Source organism: Callospermophilus lateralis, chromosome 1 (genome assembly GCF_048772815.1).
Source record: "Callospermophilus lateralis isolate mCalLat2 chromosome 1, mCalLat2.hap1, whole genome shotgun sequence".
Taxonomy (NCBI): domain Eukaryota; kingdom Metazoa; phylum Chordata; class Mammalia; order Rodentia; family Sciuridae; genus Callospermophilus; species Callospermophilus lateralis.
The window spans coordinates 188,624,549-188,642,966 of record NC_135305.1 but is presented as its reverse complement, the minus strand read 5'-3'; the positions used below and the strand labels follow the sequence as shown (position 1 = coordinate 188,642,966).

Below are 18,418 nucleotides of genomic sequence, written 5' to 3'. Positions count from 1 at the left end.
CAAGGTCCTGTAAAGTGCAACTCAAGACAGGACAATCTGAACGTGGATAAAGGAGGGAAAACCCTAATTAGAGTCTTCTAGCTCCAAACTCAAGTACAATGGGTCAGTACAATAAGAGGACCTTGATGAAGGAAGGATATTAGGGGAGAAAAGAAAGTAAAAAAGGGAGATGGGATTTCCTTAAACATGAGGCCAGTTTCTCATTTTAAAAGTCCTTATTTTTTAAACGTTCCAGTGAATCCCACTAGTTCATAATGCCACAACAACATTCCACTTAAACTTTACCTTTTCTATGCCCTAGATTAGCAGTTCTCAAACATTTTGACCTCAGAACTCCTCTACACTGTTAGAATTATTGAAGAGCATAAAGTGTTTTTCTTTTGTGTGTGTGTGTGTGTGTGTGTGTGTGTGTGTTTAAGAGCAACATGAATCAATAACTACTGAAAAGAAAAACAGAAATGTTTAATACACAAGAATTCACAACCCCCGGGTACAGTGGCACATGCCTGTATCCCAGCAGTTTAGGAGGCTAAGGCAAGAGGATCAAGAGTTCAAAGCCAGCTTCAGCAACTTAGCCAAGCAACTCAGTGAGACTCTATCTCTAAATAAAATACAAAATAGGGCTCAGGATGTGGCTCAATGGTCAAGTGCCCCTAAGATCAATCCCCTGTTACCCCCGCCCCTCAAAAAGAAGAATTCACAACCATAAATCTCAGAGCACTAACAACATCACATGTTGACAAACAACTTTGGCCATTTCCTCTGCCATCTGAAATTATAGTTGCTATTCCTGGTGACATTTGTGGCTTATCTTCTTCAGGTTTCCTTTTTCTTTACTGTTCTGATCATTATAGCAGCTTCTATATAGCACCCAAATTCTTCATCAATCATATGCCTTTATTTTAAATTCAAAATTTTATCTATTCTTATTTTTTAATTAGAAAAACTGTCATAACTAAGTAATAAATGTTTCAATTTAATTACCAGTTATGAGTTACAAACGAATTACTATGTAAATCTTGCCTTCTTGTTTTATGTCTTCATAAAATATTCAAATAAACACATTCCAATATTACATCTGCTCATAGAAAAAAAATCCATTCAGTCTGAATCAATCCATTAACACCAACAAGATCCGTGAAATATTTATGGAGAATACTACAAACTTTACACCCCCCGACACACACACACACACACACACACACCGCCATGCACAGATGATATCTTCTGAGATGCAGTGGTTAGAGTGAAGTAGAGTCCTATCAGAACAGCGTGTTTAATGGAAAAGTAGTCTACAAGTTATCAGTTTCAAATTTAATTTTAAGTTATTCACAAATAAAAAGTAAACTTTTGTCCCTCAGTTATGGTAGCCCTGTTTCAAGCATCAGTAGCCACATGTAGCTGGTTTCAGCTGTTTCAGATTTACAGACTTATTTTCTCTTCCTCTCTTCAGTTCCTCTTTTTTTTTTTTTTTTTTTAACTGGAGACTGACCCCACATATGCTTTACCTCTGAGCCACATCCCCGGCCTTTTTAAATTTTGAGACAGGGTCTCTCTGAGGTCCTTGCTGAGTTGCTAAGGCTGGCTTTGAACTCTCAATCCTCCTGCCTCAGCCTCCCCAGCTGCTGGAATTACAGGCATGGGCCACCTCTCCCTCTTCTAAATTTGTCAGCTTACCATATAAATCTGCTTCGTTAGTCAGAGTCAGTTTCTCCTATGTGTAACTAAGGAAACTTCACTGATACAATTGCTTTCACTCATTCTCACTTATTTTAGGAAATGTTCCAGTAGCTACAGCAGTACCACAAATCACTGGATAAACTTAGTGGTTTAAAGTAACAACCATCAGGGCTGGGGATGTAGCTCAGTAGTGAAGCACCTGCCTAGCATGCACAGGAGGCTTTGGATTTGATCCCCAGCATTAGGGGTGTTGGGGGAAAGAGGAGGAAATAGTAGTAATTGCTTTACTATCCAGTGATTTTTGTGCGTCAGGAACCTTGAGAGTTCCTGACTGGACATTTCTGACTCAGGGTCTCCCAGCAATCAGTAGGTGGAGCTGGAGCAGCAGGGGCGGAAGCAGCTAGGTACCCACGGGGCATTTCTCTCTTTGGCAACTTGCAGGGCTTCTCCACAAGGACTCTAAATTGGGGGCTACTTTGGGCTTCCTCTCAAATCCTTCAGAGCAGTCAGAATGCTTTCAGAGCAGCTCAGGGCTCCAGTGCAAGTAGCCAGGGGACCAGGCAGAAGTTTCATCACCTTTTCTAATCAAGCCTCCAAAGTGACGCAGTATCCATTTGTCACATTATTGGTTAAACGGAATTCACAAGCACTCCCGGATTTAAAGCATAAGGATTATAGTCCTCTTCCATAAAAGGAATACCAAGGTTATATTTTGACTACCATGTGAGACAGAATATATTCTTGCAGCTGTCACTGTTCCAACAGAAGACAATTTTGAAGATTTATACAAAGATGCAGTCCACCTTGACGTGAGGACCACACTTCAGTGTTAAAGCTTTAAGAGGTTGTACTTCTCTGGGGCTGGGATTGTGGCTCAGTGGTAGCATGCTCGCCTAGCACAGGCGGGACATGGGTTTGATCCTCAGCACTGCATAAAAATAAAGGCATTGTGTTGTGTCCATCTACACCTAAAAAATAAATATTAAGAAAAAGAGTTTTTTTTTTTTTAAAAAAAAAAAAAAGGAGGCTGTACTTCTCAAGGTAAGCACTTTCACTCCCTCCATCTGGCAATATTCCCTAAGAATATAAGGAGGAAGGATGCTACAGAGAAAGGAACAAGAGTCAGAGAAGAAGTGGATACCTAGAAAGGCCTCCACTCCCCACTCCACAAGAGGGTTCCATTACATTTTTTATCTACTTATTTTTGCAGTGTTGGGGATCAAACCCACAGTCTCATGCATGCTAGGCAAGCACACTCTAGTACTGAGCCACATCCCCAGCCCCTCCATTCTATTTTTGAGATACTCCTTCTTTCTGAGGAACTAAAGGCCAGCAGTGACATTTCAGATACAGACTCAGTCTTTTGTCGATTTGGAGTCATTTATTATCCAATCTCAATATCTTATGATTTTAAATGGGACTATTTATTCAGATAAGAATCTAGTAAGAAAAAGTGTTCTGTCCACATGTAATGAGTGCAATCTGTACAACATTGCATAAAAATCCAAGACAACAGAAACCATTTGGGTGAGATGCCTCATTAAATACAGTAGAAAAATATCTACTGCCATTCAGAAACTGGCTGAATTGTTTAAGTGCTCTGTTGATTTAATAACATCCCAAACAGGAATTTGAAAAACTAATAAAGAAGAAATGTTACATGAGAGTTCATTAAATAAACATACTACAAGGAATGCATGATCATCTTTATTACTCTCCATCACAGTTAAAAAAAAAAAAAAAAATCTGCAATTCCTTCCACCACCACCCCCGCCCCACCGGGAGTGATGAACAAAACAAAAATTAACACCAAACACAAAACTAGCTCTAACAACAGGGCATACTGCTGAGCTAAAAGAACTGTACACATTGCTGACTTTCTCAACTCCTAATTTTCCCATGTTCCTATTTATTATTTTGAAAACCTCTCTAATTGAGAATCCATCCTATGAGTATAACTTATCCTGATATAGTGTAATCAACTGATTCTCTTTTTTTAATTTTTTTTTTTTTTAGTTGTCAATGGACCTTTATTTTATTTATTTATATGTGGTGCTGAGAATGGAACCCAGTGTCTCACACATGCTAAGCAAGCTCTCTACCATTGAGCCACCACCACCTCACCCCTCTGATTATTCTCAATTTTTTTTTCTGTGTTTTGGGTACTGGAAATTTAACTTGGAATGAGGTTTAACACCAAGCTCTATTCCCAGTCCTTTTTTCCATTTTTATTTTGAGACAGGGTCTCACTAAGTTGCTGAGGGGGCTTGTTAAATGGCTAAGGCCGGCCTCAAACTTGCAATTCTTCTGCCTTAGCCTCTCCACTCTCAGGGAGTACAGGAGAGTGCCACCATGCCCTGTTGTCTTAAGTCTTGTTTTTCTTTTTAATTTGTTCTAATTAGTTATACGGGTCAGCAGAATGCATTGTGACACATTGTACACAAATGGAGCACAACTCTCCCTCCTCTGGCTATACATGGTGCAGAGTCACACCAGTACATGTATTTAGGGTAATAATGTCTGTCTCATTCTACCGTCTTTCCCATCCCCACCGCCCCACCCCTCCCCTCACTCCCCTCTGCACAATCCAAAGTTCCTTCATTCTTCTCTACCCCCATCCCCACTGTGGATCAGTTTATCAGAGAAAACATTTGGCTTTTGGTTTCTTGGGATTGGCTTATTTCACTTAGCATGATATTCTCTAGTTCCATCCATTTGCTTGCAAATGCCATAATTTCATTCTTCTTTAAAGCTGAGTAATATTCCATGGTCTATATATATCACATTTACTTTATCCATTCATCTATTGAAGGACATCTAGGTTGGTTCCATAGTTTAGCTATTGTGAACTGAGCTGCTATAAACATTGACGTGCCTATGTTACTATATGCTGATTTTAAGTCCTTTGGGTATATACCGAGGAGTGGGATAGCTGGGTCAAATGGTAGTTCCATTCCAAGTTTTCTAAAGTATCTCCATACTGCTTTCCAGATTGGTTGCACCAATTTGCAGTCCCACCAGCAATATATGAATGTACCTTTTCTACCACATCCTCACCAACATTTGTTATTGCTTGTATTCATGATAATTGACATTAAGTTTTTTATCACAAATGATCACCAACATTCAGAAGGCGCTGAAGACCCAGGTGAGTTCCTTTTCAGCCATCAATTCCTCATTCCTCTACTTCAGCTTATCAGCAACTGTCATCAGCTGGTTAATTCTTCCCTGTGTCCTTTGTCCTTCCTCTGTTGGTAAGTTAACCTAGACCAATGGTCTCAAGTGTGGTTGCTGAATCAGCAGCATCTGGGAACTTGGTAGAAGTTCCACCTTGCGGCTCCACAGAAGATCTAATGAATCAGACAACTCTCTCGGGATGGGCCCAGCAATTTGTATTTCACAAGTCCTCCAAGGTAATTCTGATGCACCCAAGTTAGAGATTGCCAGCTTGGATATTGAACCGGCAATTTGGTCAGCCCCAAGAACCAGATAATAGATATTCCAGGAATATAGGCCCAGCGCAATTCAAGAAAAGATTAATGATTGCTTTCCTCCAGACTTTCCACATCATGTCTCCAAGTGACCAGGATTTCTGCCCTGTAACATAACAGAATAAAATTCTAGATACAAGCCTGGCATGGTAACACATGCCTGTAATTCCAACAACTCGGGGGGCTGAGACACGAAGATCAAAAGTTCGAGTCCAGCCTCAGCAAATTAGTGAGGCCCTCAGCAGTTTAGAAAGAACTTGTCTAAAAATTAAAATAAAAAGTTCTGAAGATGAAACTCAACAGTAAAGCACTCCTGTGTTCAATCCCTAGTACCACACATACAAAAAAAAAAAAAAAAAAGAATTCTAAATGCAAAAAGATAGAAAGCACATTGCCTGGGGTTCTGATTCTATTTCCTCCTCCAGGTCTGGATGCATTTCTACCCATAGACTCTAGGAGAAACGTGCTTATGCTCATAATAAACTCTTCTGCTGTGCTTATTACCAGTAAGCCTTTACTAATTATCTATAGATTTTTATATCTACACTCTAGAAGATGAATTTGTTTCCGATGCTTACACCCTTCTTTATGGATGTGCACAAAAAAAAAATAAATAAAACATTTTAATAGTAGTAAGAATAGGATAACCATTTAAATCTCAGTCAGGCCAGCCGGGTGGCACATGCCTGTACTCCAAGGAGGGAGGATTTCAAGTCTGAGGCCAGCATCAGCAATTTAGTGAGACCCTGTCTCAAAATAGAAAATTTTTAAAAATATTGGGGCTTGTAGCTCAGGGGTAGAGCACCCTTAGGTTAAATCCTCAGTTAAAAAAAAAAAAAAAACAAAAAAACAACTCAGTCAATATCCAAGACTATCTCTCTTAGCCTCTTAATTCATATAAAAGCTACTGCTTCTCTTTCATGATGCAGTTTTCTAAAAGAAAATTGGAAGAATTCTGGGTGCAGCATCACCTGGGTAACAGCAAAGATACAGATTGTCAGGCCCCATTCTGAACTTCATGAATCTGAACCTGCACATGATCCCAGATCATGGGTCCAGGTTGTGTGTGCACAATGGAGTGGAGAAGCACAGCTCTACTGTAGCAGAGACGCAGAAGCTCTCCAGGGGGAGTGCTCCCTGCAGGGGTGTAGCACTTGGCCCTCTCAGATGCGCTCCAATGATCCGTGACTCCCAGGATTCACCTTCTGAGAATAATCCCTGTGCTTAAATGTGACCTGGACCAAGTGAGGTGCTTCTAACAATAAAATAGGCAAAGGTGATGGGTATCACTTCCGAGATTATGTTGTAAAAGAATGAAACTCTAAACTTGCTCATACCTTCTCTTTCTGGTTCTTTTCATCTACTTGCCCATCAAAGCAAGTTGCAGTGTTGTGACCTTCCCTATGGAGAAACTCAAGTGGTAAAGGATTGAGGGTGGCCTCCAGCCAACAGCCAACCAGGAGCTGGATCCTGCCAAGAGAGGACTTGGAAGCAGATCTTTCCCCAGTTGAGCCTTGAGATAACATTAGCCACAGCCAACGGCCTCTTGATTGCAGCCCGTGAGAAATCCTGAAGCAGAGACCCAGCTGAACTGAGCCACATGGAGCTTCTGATCCACAAAACTACGTGATAATAAATGCTGTTGTTTTAAGTCATTACATTTTGGGTAATAGATAAGTAAGTGATAGATGACTAATACAAAGGGCAATCAACAGACCAAAGATACTGGAATCTCTGGAAGCATCCAGGCTCCCCTGAAGTCACTGGGCCCTTAGGAGATAGATGGGAGAAAGAAACATCACTTATCAAAGTCAACTCCTGGGAAAAAGTAGGCTTTCTTTGAATCCAGGGTGATTCATGAGGCTGAGAACAGTAAGGATGACTGAACGTTTTGCATAAGAATCTCCTCTGGATAAAAAAAAAAAAAGATTCTGCCTGTGCTCCCCTCACTGAAGTTTATCTCCTGAAGAAATTCCATCTTTGAAACCGCAGCTCCTGGGACAACAGGCACTGTGGAAGACAGGATAATAGGTTAGAAGGTCTACCTATTCAATTATGAAACCCTCAGTCTACTTTCCTTCAAGCAAAAGAGGGGAGGATTTCCCACCTGGAGCACATGGGTAGCCTCAGACATGAGACTTACAGATGACAACCTTTGAGAATCTGCAGTGATGTGGCAGGTCCCACCTCTTGCCAGTCAACAGGGCTCCTTAGAGCCCCCCAACACACACACATGCAGGCACACGCACACATACAGTGGCCAGGCCACTTCTCAAGGTTTCTCTCAAACATAAACAGATAATAACAGATTCCTCCACTATTGAAAGAAGATTCCACCATGACAGAAAGAAACTCAGAAGCATACAAGGAACAAGAGAGACTCTTTATCCCTTGAAGGAGGTAAGAGATGATGACAGCCATCCTTGAAACCAGGATGCTACAAAAAAAGGAACCCAGAACAAGTAAGAGTTCTTGAAAATTAAAGATAAAATCTAAAATAAATATATTAGAAAAGTTGGAAGATAAAGCCAAGATAAAGAGATCATTATCAAGCAGAACAAAAAGACAGATGAACATTACAAGAAATTTTTTTAACAGACCTAAAGATTAATCCAGGAGGGCTGGGGGGATATAGCTCAGTTGGTGAAGTGCTTGCCTTGCATGCACAAGGCCCTGGGTTCCATCCCCAGCATTATTTAAAAAAAAAAAAAAAAAGATTAATCCAGGAAATATAAAAGGAGTTCCTGGGGCTAAAGTTGTGGCTCAGTGGTAGAGCTGTGTCATCTCTTACCTCTTACCTAGCATGTGTGAGGCACTGGGTTCGATTCTCAGCACCACATATAACTAAAAGTACATTCAGTATTTTATTAATATATATATGTGTGTGTTTATTGTTCCAGGAAAAAAATGATCAAAAATATGATTCAAGATAATTTTCTTGAAATTAAATGAAATGAGTTTTCAGGGCCTGGGGTTGTGGCTCAGTGGTAAAGCACACACCTAGCATGCATGAGGCACTGGGTTTGATTCTCAGCACCACATATAAATAAATAAAATAATGATCCATTGACAACTAAAAAAAATTAGGAAAAAAAATTGATTTTCAGATTTAAATACTCATAGATTCTTACACAATTAATTTTTTAAAAGGTATCTTCAGATGAAAGTTTGGGTCATTTCCAACCCTTGGCTAGTACAAATAAAGCTGCAATGAACATTTTTTTTAAAGTATCTTTGAAATTTCAAAACATTAAGGGACAAAGAGAAGATCATAAAAACATCCATAAAGAAAGATCAGATCACATATGCTATGGTTTGTTTTATTTTTTTAATTTTTTATTTGTTCTTTTTAGTTATACATGATAGTAGAATATATTTTGACATAAAATATATACATGGAATATAACTTACCATTTTTGTGGTTGTACATGATGTGGAATTACATTAGTTGTATATTCATATATGAACATAGGAAAGTTATGTCTGATGAATCCTACTGTCTTTTTTATTCCCTTCCCCCACTATCTCCTGTCCAATCCAGTGAACCTCCACTTCCCACCTCCCCCACAACATGAGTCAGCATTCACATATCAGAGAGAACATTTGGCCTTTGGTTTTTTGGAATTTAATTTGATAATCTCCAGATCCATTAATTTAAATGCCATAATTTCATTCTTTTTATGGCTGAGTAATATTCCTGTGTGTGTGTGTGTGTGTATCACATTTTCTTTATCCATTCATCTGTTGAAGAGCACCTAGTTTGGTTCCATAGTTTAGCTATTGTGAATAGAGCTGCTATAAACATTGATGTGGCCGAGTCACTACTGTATGCTGATTTTCAGTCCTTTGGGAATATGCCAAGGAGTGGGATACATGCTATGGTTTCAGTGTATCTCCCAAAGGCTTTTTTAGAAACTGAATCCTCAGTGCAACATTATTGAGAGGTGGAGCTTCATGGGAGGTGTTTAGGTTATGGGGCTCCACCTTCATGAATTAATTACAATTTTAAAAGGCTTGGAGGCTTTCTCACATATGTGCAAGCCCTTTGGCTTTCCACATTCTACCACAGAATGACCTAGTAAGAAGACCCTTACCAGATGTTAAGCAGTTGCCAACACTACGCCCTTGGACTTGCCAGTTTCTAGAACTGTGAGTCAAATAAATGTCTTTACTTTAAACTACCTGGTCTGTGCAGTTCTGTCATAGCAAGACAAAACAGACTAAAACAGAATATCATTCAACTTCCCAAAAGCAACTTTGAATACTTGAAGAATGCCTTCAAAATTCTAAGAATAAGATTTTGGGGCTGGGCTGTAGCTCAATGGCAGAGCACTTGCCTAGCATGTGTGAGGCACTGGGTTTGATCCTTAGCACTACGTAAAAAATAAACAAATAAAATAAAGCCATGCTGTCCAAAAAAAAGAAAAAGATGACCTTATTTCAAATATCAAATTTCAGCCAAACTATCAGTCAAGTATAAGAGTGGACTAAAGATATTTTGAGACAGGTAAACTTTCCAGAATCTCACCTTCTAGGGCTGGGGTTGTGGCTCAGTGGAAGAGCACTTGCCTAGCATGTGCAAGGCACTGGGTTTGATTCTCAACACCACCTAGAAATATAAAATAAATAAAATAAAGGTCCATTGACAACTAAAAAAAATATTAAAAAATAAAAATGCATTAAAAAAAATAAAGAAACTCACCTCTAGACACCCCTGCTAGGAACTGGAGAATATGTCCCACCAAAGAAAAATTGATGTGAGATACATTAAGTGGAAAAAGAGAAGTATGTGTGCATTCACATACATGTGACTGTGTGCCAATATGCCCACATCTATGAGAGGAGGAATGTAACATTAAAATTCTCATTTAGGGCTGGGTATGTGGTCCAGGGGCAGAGCAGTTGCCTTGTATGCATAATGCCCTGGATTCTATTTCCAGCACTATGAAAAAAAATTCTTATTTTCTTTTAGTCAAAGGATATAAAATTTCAGACAGGAAGAATAAGTTCAAAACATCTATTTTGAGCTGGTTTGCAAGGTCAAGGTCAGCCTCAGCAACTTAACAAGTCCCAAAGCAATTTTGTAAGACCCTGTCTCAAAATAAAAAATGAAAAAAGGGCTGGGGATGTGGCTCATCAAAAAAAGATCTATTGTACAATATAGTGACTACATTAATAACTGTGTTATATGTATTATATATTTGGAAATTGATAAAAAAATAGCTTTTTTTAAAAAAGAATAACTTTTATGTGTTCTGACCGCACACCAAAAAAAGTATGTGAAGTAATGTGTATGCTTTAACTTAATTTAGCCATTCTGGATTTAATTTTTATGGGAACATAAAAATTAACCACTGAGGCACTTAACCACTGAGCCACATCCCCAGCTCCCTCTTTTTTTAATATATATTTTTAGTTGTAGATGGACACAATACCTTTATTTTATTTTTTTATGTGGTACTGATTATGTCTCACACATGCCAGGTGAATGCTCCATCAATGAGTCACAGCAACAGCCTCCCCCCAACTCAACTCTTTGTATTTTATTTAGAGACAGGGTCTCACTAAGTTGCTTAGGGCCTCACTAACTTGCAGAGGCTGGCTTTGAACTTGCTATCCTCTTGCCCTAGCCTCCCAAGCCACTGGGATTACAGGTGTGCATTTCTATTCATTCTAAATGTAGGTATATTCCAAAACACCAGGTTATCCAACATAAAGTATTTTTATTTGTCAACTAAAAAAATTAATTATTTAAAAATGTTCATCTTCCATAATAGAAAGCCTAAAAATTACTTTAAAACCCAAACTCTTTGATCCTCCTCAAATACCGCAAACTTCCAATCAAAGAGGGAATATGTAAATGAATTACAGAGAGTCTGTCATTAATTATTCGAGTTGCTTTTTTATTTGTCTCATTTATGGTCAGGATTCTTCTGATGAGGCTCAATCTGTTTCTCTCTTCCTTATTTAAGGGGGAAAAAAAAGGTCTTTGATTCTGTATCATTTCTGAGAACCTGTCGTAATAAAATAATTCTAAATATAGGAAAATCTTTGTGTGAAATGATATATAGCATTATTTCTATAGACTACAAAACTGGGCAAATCCCTATATGCCCAGCCAAAAGGAAACAGGAGTAAATTCTCCTCAGCTTTTGAAAAGAATACTTGCAAAAATAAGGGAATAAAGTGATAATGCTAAAAACCTAAAGTTAATTTTTCTTAAATCAATATGAATATTACATATGAAGTATTATCACAATTATGTCTAAAATTCCATACACCAAAAAGAAAAGTAAAATGTTATACCAAAGGGTTTAACAGAGGTTTTATTTCAATGGTGATATTATAGATGATTATTTTCTTCATTTAACTTTTTTGTTATTTTTACAATAAAGATACTTTCAAATACAAGTTAAAATAATTTTTTTAATATTTATTTTTTAGTTCTTGGCGGACACAACATCTTTGTTTTTGTATGTGGTGCTGAGGATCGAACCCAGGCCACACGCATGCCAGGCAAGCGCGCTACCGCTTGAGCCACATCCCCAGCCCGTTAAAATAATTTTTATGTTAAAAACTTTGTATTGGGAATTGAACCCAGGCATACTCTAGCACTAAGCTACATCTGCAGCACTTATTTTTAATTGCTAATTTTTTTTTTTTTTGGTACTAAAGATTGAACTCAGGGGCACTCAACCACTGACCACATCCCCAGTCCTATTTTGTATTTTATTTAGATATGGTCTTGCTGAGCTGCTTAGTGCTTCACTTTTGCTGAGGCTGGCTTTGAACCTCCTGCCTCAGCCTCCTGAGTTGCTGGGATTACAGGTGTTCTCCACAGTGCCTGGCTTTAAATTTTTATTACTACTATTATTATTAATTTGGGGGGTATACCAGAGATTGAACCCAAGGGTGCTTAACTTCTGACCAAATCCCCATCCCTTTTCATATTTTTATTTTGAGGTAGGGTGTCACCAAGTTGCTTAGGGCCTCACTAAATTGCTGAGGCTGGCTTTGAACTTGTGATCCTCCTGCCTCAGTCTCCTGATTCACTGGGATTACAGACATGCAGCTGTAGAGACTTCTGATCCTACCATTTTAATTTTGGCAAGTTGGCCTTAATGTTTTCACCCAGTGGATCTTTTTTAATGAAAGTCATTTCAATCCCAGAAGTAATTGACTCTGAAAAGTTTATGAACACAAACATTTTAGTCAAAATTATCTCAACATTGATATATTTCCAGCAAGTAAGTATCAAAAGAAATTCAGTAGTCCAATTTGACTTAAATAAGAAGTTGTTGAGCAAATCCATAAATGGTCAATTTTGCATATGTTGAGGTCAAACTATTTCAAGTAGTTTTCATTTTTACTTTATTTTCCTGGAATCATTCCTATAAAAATCAAATTTTCCCCTCAAAAAAATTCTAAAGAAAGAACTCATTTCTCTATCAGGATTTTGTTTATTTCTGTTTTTTAGCTAATCAGAGCTGCCAGCATGAGCAACTTTCTCTCATAGACTTATTTCTGAGTCCATCTGCCTTAAAGAATTTTGCAGATTTTCCTTCTGCCAATATTTAATTCTATCATTCTCAAGTCAGCAACAAAACTGACAATGTTTAGTTTTAGCTATTATCTGTTTTATTTTTACCATAATAGTCATTGTGTACTTGATTTAAAAAATAAAGACTGCCGGGCATGGTGGCGCATGCTAATAATCCCAGCAGCTTGGGAGGCTGAGGTAGGAGGATCGCAAGTTCAAAGTCAGCCTCAGCAAAAGCAGGGCACTAAGCAATTCAGTGAGACCCTGCCTCTAAATAAAGAATACAATAGAGCTGGGGATGTGGCTCAGTGGTCAAGTGCCCCCCAAGTTCAATTCCCAGTACCAAAAAAAAAAAAAGAAAGAAAGAAAATAAAGACTGGCTCGTGGTGTCGCTTGTTGGGGGTGGTGCCACGAGGCGACCATGGGGCACCTGACAGCTACCACTCACTGCTTGCTTCCCGCTACACCATCCTCGAGATGTGCTTCTTGTTTAGCAACAGGTACAAATTCCATGGCGGCAGCTCTGGCTGTGGCTGGCAGAGGCCGAGTAGACATTGGGTTTGCCTATAAGAAATGAACAAATCCAGGAGATGAAATCAAATTTGGACAACATCAACTTCAGGATGACAGTTGAAGAAGAGAAGCAGTTGCAACATGATGTTATGGCTCATGTACATACATTTGGCCACTGCTATCCAAAAGCTACAGGCATTATTCTCCTGGGTGCCACCTCCTGCTATGTTGGAGATTTGATTATTGTGTTTTTTTGTTTGTTTGAATTTTTTAGTATTTATTTTTGAGTTTTCAACGGACACAACATCTTTATTTGTATGTGGTGCTGAGGATCGAACCCAGCGCCGCGCGCATGCCGAGCAAGCACGCTACCGCTTGAGCCACATCCCCAGCCTGAGATTTGATTATTCTTAGAAATGCTTTTGACCTGCTTTTGCCAAGCTTGCCAGAATGATCTCTCGGCTTGCCGACTTTGCTAAGGAACATGCCCATCTGCCTACCTTAGGTTTTACACATTTCCAGCCTGCCCAACTGACCACAGTTGGAAAATGTTGTTGTCTTTGGATTCAAGCTCTTTGCATGGATCTCCAGAACTTGTGCTTCCGTGGAGTGAAAGGCACCACTGGGCACTCAGGCTAGCTTCTTGCAGCTCTTCGAGGGAGATCACCAAAAGGTGGAGCAGCTGGACAAGATGATGACAGAAAAGGCAGGGTTCAAGAGGTTTTTTATCATCACAGGACGGACATACTCACGACAAGTAGACATGGAGGTGTTGGCTAGCTTGGGAGCATCAGGGCACAAGATTTGCCCTGACATAGGCCTTCTGGCAAATCCCAAGGAGATGGAGGAGCCCTTTGAAAAACAGCAGATTGGCTCGAGTGCAAAGCCATACAAGAGGAACCCCATGCGCTCAGAACGTTGCTGCAGCCTTGCCCTTCACCTGATGACCCTTCTCATGGATCCACTGCAAACAACTTCTGTGCAGTGGTTTGACCGCACACTGGATGATAGTGCCAACCGACAGATCTGCTTGGCTGAGGCATTTCTTATGGCAGATACTATATTGAACACACTACAAAACATTTCTGAAGGACTGGTGGTGTACCCCAAAGTCATTGAACAGCACATTAGGCAGGAACTGCCTTTCATGGCTACAGAGAACATCATCATGGCCCTGGTCAAAGCTGGGGGTAGTCGCCAGGATTGCCATGAGAAAATTAGAGTGCTTTCCCAGCCAGCAGCTGATGTTGTGAAGCAGGAAGGGGATGACAATGACCTCATAGAACGAATCCAGTCTGATGCCTACTTCAGTCCCATTCACTCCCAGTTGCAGCATTTACTGGATCCTTCTTCTTCCATTGGCCGTGCCCCCCAGCAGGTTCAGAGATTCTTAGAAGAGGAGGTTTATCCCCTGTTAAAACCATATTATGTCTGTAGAGTTGGAAGAGAATTAAATGAAAAATCATTGCTGGTTTGTTAACTTTATTGCTGACACATGGAAGTAATGTTACTGTAGTGCCTTGTTTTACAACAAGAATTGTTACCTTAAATTGATACAGTCCTTTCTTCTTTCTAAGGTTTAACACTGCACAACAAAGTGAACTGTACTTAACTCTGTGTGGTTTTTTTGTTTTGTTTTGTTTTGTTTTGTTTTGTTTTGTTTTTCTGTTGTGGTTGTACTGGGATTGAACTCAGGGCTTTCTGCCACTGAGTTACAATCCCTGGCCTTTTTTTTCTTTTTTTTCCAAACCTGGTGTCATTAAGTTGCTGAGTCTGGCCTCAAACTTTTGACTTTCTGGCCTCTGCCTCCTGAGTTGTTGGGATTACAGGTGCGCCATGGTCCCTGGCTGAAAAAAAAAAAAAACTTGTTGTTTAGAAAATTTACATATGACCCAGAATTAGGAGAATAAGATTTCATCTAACAAGGATAAATTTAAATCAGCTTTTAACTCAGTATGAGCCAGGACTCAGAAGACAGTTCCTGATCTAAGGGTAACCCAGAGCACCAACATCCAAAGAAGATTTTGTTGTAAAGTAATAGAGGGCTCTTCTGTTCTAGACAGGAGAAAACACGTCAACAATACTGATTTTGTATGGAGGAAGAGTGGCTTGATTATCTTTTGTCATAAGAGTTTAAACCAAGATCAGCGGCTGGGGTTATGGCTCAGTGGTAGAGTGCTCACCTAGTACATGTGAGACCCTGGGTTTGATCCTCAGTACCACATAAAAATAAATAAAGGTATTGTGTCCAACTACATATATATATTAACCAACGAGAAAAAAAGAAAAAGACTGATGGTTTCTGTTCCTTTCTTCTTCTTTTTTTAATGTAAAAAATGAAAATGTGATAAATATCCCTTAGATCTACATGGATTAGTACAAAGTGCATGAGTGTGCTACCGCACATTGAGCCAGAAAAAAAAAAAAAAAAAGACCAAATATCTAGCCATGGCCAGGTTACATACATCATTCAGCCTTTCTGGTACCTGCTCCATGTCGGGCACTGTATTAAGCCCTAGGAATGAAGAGCTGTCAATCTCTGGCCTAGGGATTCAAGGTCTTGTAATAAGGGGAAGGACCATCATGTGGTAGTCTTCCCGCTGGGCTTGTTAGTGGTTGAGTTGGTTAATTTTCTCCCAAGGAAGACATCTAAGATTTTGCTTGTATAAAATTATTTTTCTCCATTCCAACAATGACAACAGCCTCTTCATTGGTCTCTGCTAGTACTCATGCCCCCCAACAATCTGTTGTAGGGGTCTTTCTGAAATTTAAATAAAATTATGTCACTTCTAGGCTTGAGACCCTCCAACAGCTCTTCATTTCACACAGCATGAAATCCCAGGTCTTTACTGCGGCTTAGAACATTCATGTGGCTGGTCCTTTGTCATCCCCAACATTGTCTCCTTTCACTCTCCTGATGACACTTCCACTGCTGCTTCACTTTCAGGATAGCTGATGCAAATATCCATGAGAGACACACCTCTAAATTCAAGCAAAGGTTTATTGACAGAATATCTGCAGGCTGCCCTTCTGCAAGTCGCAGCAGCCTGCTGGCGGGGCGGGCGGGGGGTGGGGGACTTCTTAACTATATAGTCACATAAAATGAAATAGTTAAAAAATAACCCATCTGGCCCTGTGATTGTTATTGGGGGTCTTTCCTACAGTTTCAGTACTTAGGGAGTCTTTGGGGGTGGGCCTAACAGGAAGGTCATGCCTGGGTGGGCAGATACTGATTCGACCTACTTTGGCCTAAGGACCTAACACTAACCTTAAAGAGATTATCCTGTATTAGCAAAGAGGGCCCCATGTAATCACAAACCTTCTCTAGTTGTAGAAGAGGGAAGCGGGTCAGAATCAGCATGAAGCATCCTGAGAAAGGCTAAATCAGCCATCACTGGCTTTCAAAAGGAAGGGGGCATGAGCCAAGGAATGTGGGCTCCTCTAGAAGCTGGAGAAGACAAGACAGAAATTCTCCCCTGTGGCCTCTCTTAGGGATGAAGCCCTGCCCACGTCATTTTAGCCCAGTGAGACCTCCTTCAGGACTTCTGTCCTCCAGGACTGTAAAATCATAAATTCGAGTTGCATGATGCCACTTACTTTTTGGTAACTTGTTATGGCAGCGATAGAGAACAAATAGACACCAAAGTCACTCAAGTAAAATGAGGAAAGGAAAAGCAAGACTCATAGCTAGATTATGGACTCACCTATGGAAAAGATCTGGTAATCGGTAGAAGGGCTAAATTCCAACCTCTTGGAATGCCAATTCCACAGAGGTCATGGTCATTATGTAACATGTTGGGGACAGCCTGAAGAACTGAGCAATCCTTAGATCATTTTCAAGGAACAAAGGGAAAGAGGGAATGAATGAGATTAGAGGGGGGTGGGTCCTGGTGATCCATCTCTACAGCTAAACCTTGTCATTCTTTTAGGATGTAAAAAAATAAGTTATTGCATGGATCCCTCGAACAATCGTCTACAAATTTTTAAAAATTGAATAAGAAGTCTTCTGATATTCTGTAAAAAGTATTTTTTTTTAATTTTTACAATAAACCAAGAATGGATTCTTTCATTTAGAGGAAGGGGAAAGTCCCTGAAGAAGGTTTTATTTTTCTCAGGAAGATGGGCAAGCTGTGAATAATCACCATTGTGGTGAACAATCATTCTTGCAGAGTTGGCGCTTGTAGGTCAACCAGATCCCTTTCTTTTGCTTTCTAAATTGAGCTGAAATAGTTCCTGCTGACCCAGGAGTGCTGGCTGCATGCCCAGAAGTGCCACCCCTGCAGGCACTGTATAATGAGGCAATCCACAGGGCTGAGCTCAGCATAAATAAAAGTTCAAGCTGGGACTTAAATTTTTAACACATTTGCAGTATAAAAGCAAAATAGCCAGAGGAACAGAGCAACAGAGTGACATCATTCAAATAGCCGAAGAATCATTTTAATCATTCAAAGACCCAGTATCACAAGGGACATGTCATTATGACAGCATGTCCCACAGCTGCCTAAAATGCATGCTTCTTTCTTCATACCTCTGACAAAACATAAGGAAACGATTTTTCTGAATGTTTGGCTTTGGTTTATTGGAAGGGTTTGTTTGAGGGTAAGGAAAGGTGAGATGTTCAAGTTTTCTTTGTGAGAAGAGAAAGAAATGTTCTGCATATGTGTGATGAAGGAAGGGAAGAACAAATCATAAACACATACCTTTATATTGTAGACTAATGTAAAGTTCAGTTTATAACCATGTCATTCTGTAATGAGCTACATTGAGAAAAATCTCCTAAGCATTGATAACATTTATTATATGCAATTTATAGTTTAGTACATTTGGGGGTTAGGCTTGAGGCTCAGTGGTACAATATGTGCTTTGTGTGTTCAAATCCCTGGGTTTGAGCCTCAGCACCATAAACAAATAATGTTAATTTTATTTATTGTTTTTATTTATTTTTAACAGTGCCAGAGCTTGAATCCAGAGCCTCACAATGCTGAGCAAATACTCTGCCACTGAGCTATAATCTCAGCAAATTCTCAAAGGCCCAAAAATTTCATTCTCAAAGAAATATTGATTAGGTTATTGATATGTACCAAGGTACTAGGATTGAACCCAGGGCATTTAACCACTAAGCCACATCTCCATTCCTTTTTTTTTTTTTTTTTTTTTGTTATTTGATTTAGAGAGACAGGGTCTTGTTGAGTTG

General features: G+C 39.5%; 1 pseudogene; it reads left to right on the top strand.

The window, feature by feature from the left end:
- Positions 1 to 4,761: 4,761 nt before the first annotated feature.
- Positions 4,762 to 14,704, top strand: LOC143399588 (adenylosuccinate lyase pseudogene; annotated as a pseudogene).
- The last annotated feature ends 3,714 nt before the right edge of the window (positions 14,705 to 18,418 follow it).